The following is an 8,327-nucleotide window of genomic DNA, read 5'->3' as shown; positions in this document are numbered from 1 at the left end:
ACATTGTAGGTTGTTGGCAGTGTGGCAACTTGTCCATACAGCAATATCACACATCCTAAAGACAAAAGTTCCTCACTTTCTGGGGGGAGAATTAATCTTATTTTCTAATCCTATACCACCTCCTACAGCCCTTAGTATGGGCAGTAATGTCCTCCAAGAAGTGGTGTCAGGCTTGTGTCCTCTAAGAAATACAACAGCCCATCCGGCTGTAATGATATGTATGGCAGCCGACAGCTTTTAAGCCTGCTGAAAATATTATTTGATTTAAGGTTTTGGAGACGGAACACCTGGTACATCAGAAATTCCTCCAGGGATAAGCAAACATCATCCAGCAATTGTTCCAAAGTTTAACTGTGCTGAATTTGGACACGGCACGGGTTACTGCACCCTTGATGGACGTCGCAGAGATAAAATATTATTAACATGTATGCATTTGTTGTGTATTTGGCATCATTAATAGCAGATAATGACTTTGCGTTCCTGGGTTCTGTCACAATGAACATACACAAACACATTCCATTACATTGACAGTGGATTATACAGATTCAGCACCGTACGCCTGCCAATTAATGCAGCATTATTGAGGCGTCTTCTAAATCGGGATTTCTATTTTTTTTTTTTCTTCAGCAAATTGAGCAGTAAAAACTCAAAATGAACCTTGAAATGTCAAAAAATGAAAAGTAAGGAGCCTCTGATATACTGTAATTGTTGCCACTGCCTCCACCATAGGTAAAATCTAGGGTGTGACTTTATTAGATAAGTTGCTTTTGGAACCTCTTGTGATCGAATTTATTTGTGGGAATCCAGGAGTTAAGTGCTCAGTTTATCTGCAGCGCCTCAATAGGGGAAAGCAGGAATGACATGTTTATAATTGAAATCAGGGAGCACATGTGTAACTACTGTGCCGTTCACTTTCATGAGAGGCAGTTAATAACTGTAGGCATCAGTAGTTGGATCGTCACACATTATAAATGTATTTTCTGTCCCCGTAACCCCAAATTGGCTAAAAGCGTATTTGAAAATAGGTTTTATAGGCTACATAAGCAATTTAAGGCTCTTCCAGGGGACCAATACCGGTCGTGGAGAGGTGGCTCGCTGGTTAGCACTGTTGTTACAGCACCGTGGTATAACACTTAGATTCGGCCAATGATGACACTTCCATGGAAGCTGTATATACCCTTGGACTCTCTTCGATATCCATCTGCAAAACCTTAAAAACATACAGTAGGTTAAATTAAGCTTCCTATGATGCAGGTGAGGAAACATGTGAGCCCCAACCCTGTCTAACCCCAGCTTTGGCTCTGAGGCTACAGCTCATGGACTCTATCGACTACCATCATTATGTCACAGCCTGAACCTATGGGAACCTTCATTAGTGACTCAGTCTCATCATGTCCAAAGATGTGAAGTCTGGAAATAAAGAAGTTATGGCTACAGGCAATGGACCCATTATCAGATCAGCACAGGTGTCATGTTGGACGATGCTCTTTCCTTCACCCATCACCAACTCATAGGGGTATGGTCATTAATAGTTGGAGCTCTCTAGACCAGTCTCGGAGTGATGGTAACTCCACCACAGTAACCAGTAGACAAAAGTAAAGTCAATGAAAAGTCATTGGTCAGATGATGGCGACTCAGGGGAGCAGGAAAGAGATTATCACAACCATGGTGAACTTGGAGTCACCAGACAAAAGATCACAGCCATCGAGAAGCCAAGAAGTGGAATATTGAAGGAGTATGGAATTTTCCAACCCTTTACTTAGCTTTACATCTGACCCCAGTGGAGTAAAAAAATTAGAAATAGTATATATTAACTTTCTGAACCTCTGTTGTGCCTCCCTTTGGGATTGACTCTTATAAGGATCCTATTAAAATCTTCATGGTCAACGCTGGACAGCCGCCATGCATTGGTCACATGTTTGCCACATCGGAAGAACTGCAAGGAGATTGGAGAAAACGCAACCATTGGACTAACTGGAATCTGAATTTGATTTTACGCTATTTCTCATATTTTACAACTCTGGGGCCATATGTAATGTTAAAGGGCATGTCCACCTCTTTCTTTAAATATTAAATACACATGCAAAGAAAGCATAGCACTGAACAGTGGTGTAACTGTAGAAAGTGCAAAAGTAACAGTTGCACAAGGGCCCTAATACCATGGGGAGGGAGTCCAAGGGCTCCTGTTGATCCTAGTGAAACATCAGAATTATAAATGGTACCTAGTAGGTTGGAATTTTATTAAAGATTTTGCATTGGGACCCAGGGGCTTTAAAGGGAACCTGTCACCCCCAAAATCGGAGATGAGCTAAGCCCACCGGCATCAGGGTCTTATCTACAGCATTCTGTAATGCTGTAGAAAAGCCCCCGCTGTATCCTGAAAGATGAGAAAAAGAGGTTAGATTATACTCACCAAGGGGTTGTCCCGCTGCGGTCCGATCTGACAGGCGTCGCGGTCCGGTCCAGGGCCTCCCATCTTCTTATGATGACGTCCTCTTCTTGTCTTCACGCTGCGGTTGCGGCGCAGGCGTACTTTGTCTGCCCTGTTGAGGGCAGAGCAAAGTACTGCAGTGTGCAGGTGACGGGAAAGGTCAGAGAGGCCCGCCGCCTGTGCACTGCAGTACTTTGCTCTGCCCTCAACAGGGCAGATAAAGTACACCTGCGCCGGAGCTGGAGCATGAAGACAAGAAGAGGACGTCATCCTATGAAGATGGGAGGCCCTGGACCGTGACGCCCATCGGATCGGACCGCCCCCCCAGGTGGGCATAATCTAACCTCTTTTTCTCATCTTTTGGGATACATCGGGGGCTTATCTACGGCATTACAGAATGCTGTAGATAAGCCTCTGATGCCGGTGGGCTTAGCTCACCTTCGATTTTGAGGGTCACAGGTTCCCTTTAAGTAACCCGTTTGGAGAAACAAAAGGTCAGATGAGGTAACACAGATCTTACAAACTTGACCCTAGGAATTTTTGTTTCCCATTCAAAAAATAAAGTTATATAAAATATATATATATTTGTTGTCCTTCTTTTCCACTTATTTGATTAATATGTAGCAAAACAATGCTGTGAGAAAAAAGTTATGAGCTGAAAACTCTCCCCAAGGCTTAGATTCTGGATGAACAGGAGAGTATCTTCATCCTCCGAGGACGGGTGTGTGCAGGCTCTTCGCTCTGTGTGTGTGACTGGTTTTGGAAGTTGTTTTTCTTTCAGTAAACAATAAGAAATTGGCTTTCACAAATAATTAGCTAATTCAAGTATGCGCCTGAATGTTTAATTTTTAGTCAAAATCCTGGTAAACCTCAGAATAATATTTAAAATTACTGCGGACATTAATCAAACGTAAAAATGGTGTGTCATGTAGACGTTGCTCTATGTATCAGTTATAATGGGACATCACTCTTAAGCAAGCCACAGCAACTCCAACTAAAGTTACGTTGGGGCCGGTGAAGAATAACAAACTTAAAAGTCTTTGTAAATGAATTTACCCAAACCACTCGAGACCTCACAGAAGTGGACAAACCCAATGGTCAAAACAATGTTCTACGCGATTCATTGTCCTACAACCGACCGTGCCTGGATCTAAGATGACATTGTATCCACCTTGGTTCCATATTATAGAAATGTATTTCCTTACTGGCTACGTATGGAGTTAACAAATTAATGTTTCCATTTCCCTGCTTGACCATCATTAGGATGTATTGGGTGGGGCGTGTTTGAAGTTTTCTGATAAATTCTGCTTTTGGGCAAGTGGGACTGACTTTCCTTATGGAGACCAACTTGCCGTGGCAAAGTTCAATGGGAAAAACGCAAATGACCTACTTAGTAGTAGGAAAAAAGTTTTTTTGCTAGTGCCATCTATTGGGCTTGCTACCCTGTAGGTTAATGTCCATTCCTCTAACAAGCCTTTGATTATGACTAAGAGGATTTGCCAAGCCCAGACAATTGTCTTGGGGAACTTCACCCCAAAGCCGGGTTTGGGTAAATAAGATGTCCTTGATGAAACTTTGGTTAGGACTGGCTTTCCTTAAGGAGGAAACCTAATTATGAAGTCATATGTATTTACAGGATAGGTGCTTGTACACATTAGATACATTGTCTAAACCCACCAATGTATGGGGGTCAGCAAGCTATCTAATATGTATAGGTAATGTGTAGAAGGAAGGCAGCACTGTAAGGATCTCTCCCGGGTGAGTGCAAGCTCAGAGTGGATTGACTGTCTCCAATGTGTCCAACAAAAAAAACACAATCTCAAAGCGATGAATGTGAAGTTGGTTTATGTGCACGATTGAATACAGAGACATGCAGCATTTCATCTCCTTTGTGGGGCCAATTTCAGGCATCCCCATTTGGGGTACATCCATGATCCGTTTTGGGATGGCCCAACACTCCCCCAATGGCAGATGTCGGTGGAATAGAACAATTAGGTGTGTTGTCTTTCAGCATGCCCCATCCTGTGTTTTCCCATGACATAAAAGTCTCCCAGAGAAGTGTGGCCAGGGTCCAAATTTTGCCAGCTAGTTACATGAGTGTCCATTGAGTCCAACCTATAAACTATCTGGTTAATTTTTTGATCCAGGGGAAGGCCGGGAACGTCATGAGCCAGATACCAAATAGAGAAAAATAAAAAATTCCTTCTTGACTCAAGATATAACAAATCAGAGAGGTTCCCTGCATCAACATCCCATTTCTATAACCAGTGTTCCCCAAGTTCGGTCCTCAAGAGCCACCAATGGGTCATGTTTTCAGGATTTCCTTAGTATTGCCCAAGTGAGACCCATCATCCGGACAGGCAACAATTCCATCACCTGTGCAATACTAAGGAAATCCTGAAAACACGACCTGTTGGTGGCTCTTTAGAACCGGAGTTGGGGAACACTGCTGTAGACTGCTGTAGATAATGTGTGCAAACTGTAAAGCGCTGCGGAATATGTTAGCGCTATATAAAAATAAAAGATTATAGATTATTATTATTATAGACTGTAATTTTTTTATTTTGCAAGAAAGACATCACAACATGGCGTGACATAACCTCACTGCTTCTACAGTAAAGAATCCAACGTTTCACTGCTCATATAGTAAAAAAAAAATCCATTCTCTCACCGCGTGCACTGTAAAGAATCGTTGTCTGTAATAAGGGTCAAACTATCTTTCCTTTAGATGTAGACGATGTCTCCCTGTTACCTGTTATAGACTTCGATATAAAAAGGTAATTACAGCTCAGTATCATCAATTCATATATTTAAACATTGGAGGAAATGTATCACAATGCTTGATACATTTTGCACATCCACAGATGTAATACTTATATTTAGAGATCCAAACACCAACTCAGACTAGGTGTACAAAAGGCTGAGCACTGAAGAGATCCATAGTATTAATATTTTATTATTATTATTATTATATTATATTATTGTTATTATATTAATTGTATCGATACAGTAGAAACCCCCACAAGTGACCCCATGTTGGAAACTAGACCCCCCAAGGAACTTATCTAGATGTGTTGTGAGAACTTTGAACCCCCAAGTGTTTCACTACAGTTTATAACGCAGAGCCGTGAAAATAAAAAATCTTTTTTTTCCGCAAAAATTATTTTTTAGCCCCCAGTTTTGTATTTTCCCAAGGGTAAGAGAAGAAATTGGACCCCAAAAGTTGTTGTCCAATTTGTCCTGAGTACGCTGATACCCCATATGTTGGGGTAAACCCCTGTTTGGGCACACGGGAGAGCTCGGAAGGGAAGGAGCACTGTTTTACTTTTTCAACGCAGAATTAGCTGGAATTAAGATTGGATGCCATGTCGCGTTTGGAGAGCCCCTGATGTGCCTAAACAGTGGAAACCCCACAATTATAACTGAAACCCTAATCCAAACACACCCCTAATCTCAACCACACCCCTGACCCTAATCTCAATGGTAACCCTAACCACACCCCTAACCCTAATCCCAACCCTATTCCCAACCATAAATGTAATCCAAACCCTAACTTTAGCCCCAACCCAAACTGTAGCCCTAACCCTAGTCCCAACCGTAACGCTAGCCCTAACCCTAACCCTAGCCCCAACCCTAACGCTAGCCCTAACCCTAACCCTAGCCCTAATAGGAAAATTGAAATAAATACATTTTTTAAATTTTTCCCTAACTAAGGGGGTGATGAAGGAGGGTTTGATTTACTATTTATAGTGGGTTTTTTAGCGGATTTTTATGATTGGCAGCTGTCACATTCTAAAAGACGCTTTTTATTGCAAAAAATATTTTTTGCGTTACCACATTTTGAGAGCTATAATTTTTCCATATTTTGATCCACAGAGTCATGTGAGGTCTTGTTTTTTGCGGGACAAGTTAACATTTTTATTGGTAACATTTTCGGGCACGTGACATTTTTTGATCACTTTTAATTCCGATTTTTGTGAGGCAGAATGACCAAAAACCAGCTATTCATGAATTTCTATTGGGGGGGGCGTTTATACTGTTCCACGTTTGGTAAAATGGATAAAGCAGTTTTATTCTTCGGGTTAGTACGATTACAGCGACACCTCATTTATCTTTTTTTTTATGTTTTGGTGCTTTTATACGATAAAAACTATTTTATAGAAAAAATAATTATTTTTGCATCGCTTTATTCTGAGGACTATAACTTTTTTATTTTTTCGCTGATGATGCTGTATGGTGGCTCGTTTTTTGCGGGACAAGATGACGTTTTCAGCGGTACCATGGTTATTTATATCCGTCTTTTTGATCGCGTGTTATTCCACTTTTTGTTCGGCGGTATGATAATAAAGCTTTGGTTTTTTTTGCCTTTTTTTTTTGACAGTGTTCACTGAAGGGGTTAACTAGTGGGATAGTTTTATAGGATGGGTCGTTACGGACGTGGCGATACTAAATATGTGTACTTATATTGTTTTTTTTTTATTTAGATAAAGAAATGTATTTATTGGAATAATATTTAGAATTGAGAGTCCTCAGTGGTTGATACCTTTTAATGGCTAACTGAAAAGATGGTAACAAATTGCAAGCTTTCGAGACTACACAGGTCTCTTCATCAGGCAAAGACTAAAAGAAATTCTGAAGAATCACATATTTATGCACAACATAGCACAGAAAAAAAAGGAAAAGCCACTATTTTTCTATCTACTGGCTAACACGGTACCAAGATATATATCTTTCCTGTATCTTTATTGGAATAATATTTTTTTTTTAGGATTTTGTTTTTTACACATGTAAAACATTTTTTTTTTACTTTGCCCCAGGGGGAAGCATCACATTTTATTGACAGATCGCTGATCTGACACTTTGCTGTGCACTGTGTCAGATCAGCAATCACACAGGCACAGCAGGAGCGCTTACCAGCGCTTGCTCTGAGCAGGCGCTGGTAAGCCACCTCCCTGCAGGACCCGGATGCAGCCCCGCGGCCATTTTTGATCCTGGCCTGCAGGGAGGTGGAGGTAAGAGACCCTCGCAGCAACGTGATCACATCGCGTTGCTCCGAGGGTCTCAGGGAAGCACGCAGGGAGCCCCCTCCTGGCACGTAGTGCCGGATGTCAGCTGCGATAGTCAGCTGACACCCGGCCACGATCGGCCGCACTCTCCCTGTGAGCGCGACTGATTGCGCTGGACGTACTATTCCATCCTTGGGAAGTAGGGCCCACCCCACATGGACGGAATAGTACGTCTAATGGCAGAAAGGGGTTAAAGCCGGATTTGGATACAAAATGATTTCCAAAACTTTGAACATCCCAAGGAGCACTGAGCAAGCGATCATATTGAGATGGAAGGAGTATAATACCACTGCAAATCTACCAAGACCCGGCCGTCCCTCTAAACTTTCATCTCAAACAAGAAGACTGATCAGAGATGCAGCCAAGAGGCCCATGATCACTCTGGATGAACTGCAGAGATCTACAGCTGAGGTGGGACCGTCTGTCCATAGGACAACAATCAGTCGCACACTGCACAAATCTGACCTTTATGGAAGAGTGGCATGAAGAAAGCCATTTCTCAAAGATATCCATAAAACGTGTTTTAAGTTAGCAACAAGCCACCTGGGAGACACCAAACATGTGGAAGAAGGTGCTCTGGTCAGATGAAACCAAAATCGAACTTTTTGGCAACAATGCCAAACGATATGCTTGGCGTAAAGGCAACACAGCTCATCACCCTGAACACACCATCCCCACTGTCAAACATGGTGGTGGCAGCATCATGGTTTGGGCCTGCTTTTCTTCAGCAGGGACAGGGAAGATGGTTAAAATTGATGGGAAGATGGATGGAGCCAAATACAGGACCATTCCTGAAGAAAACCTGTTGGAGTCTGCAAAAGACCTGAGAC

This window comes from Ranitomeya imitator, chromosome 7 (assembly GCF_032444005.1).
Source record: "Ranitomeya imitator isolate aRanImi1 chromosome 7, aRanImi1.pri, whole genome shotgun sequence".
NCBI classification, from domain to species: Eukaryota; Metazoa; Chordata; class Amphibia; order Anura; family Dendrobatidae; genus Ranitomeya; species Ranitomeya imitator.
This window is presented reverse-complemented; position numbering follows the sequence as displayed.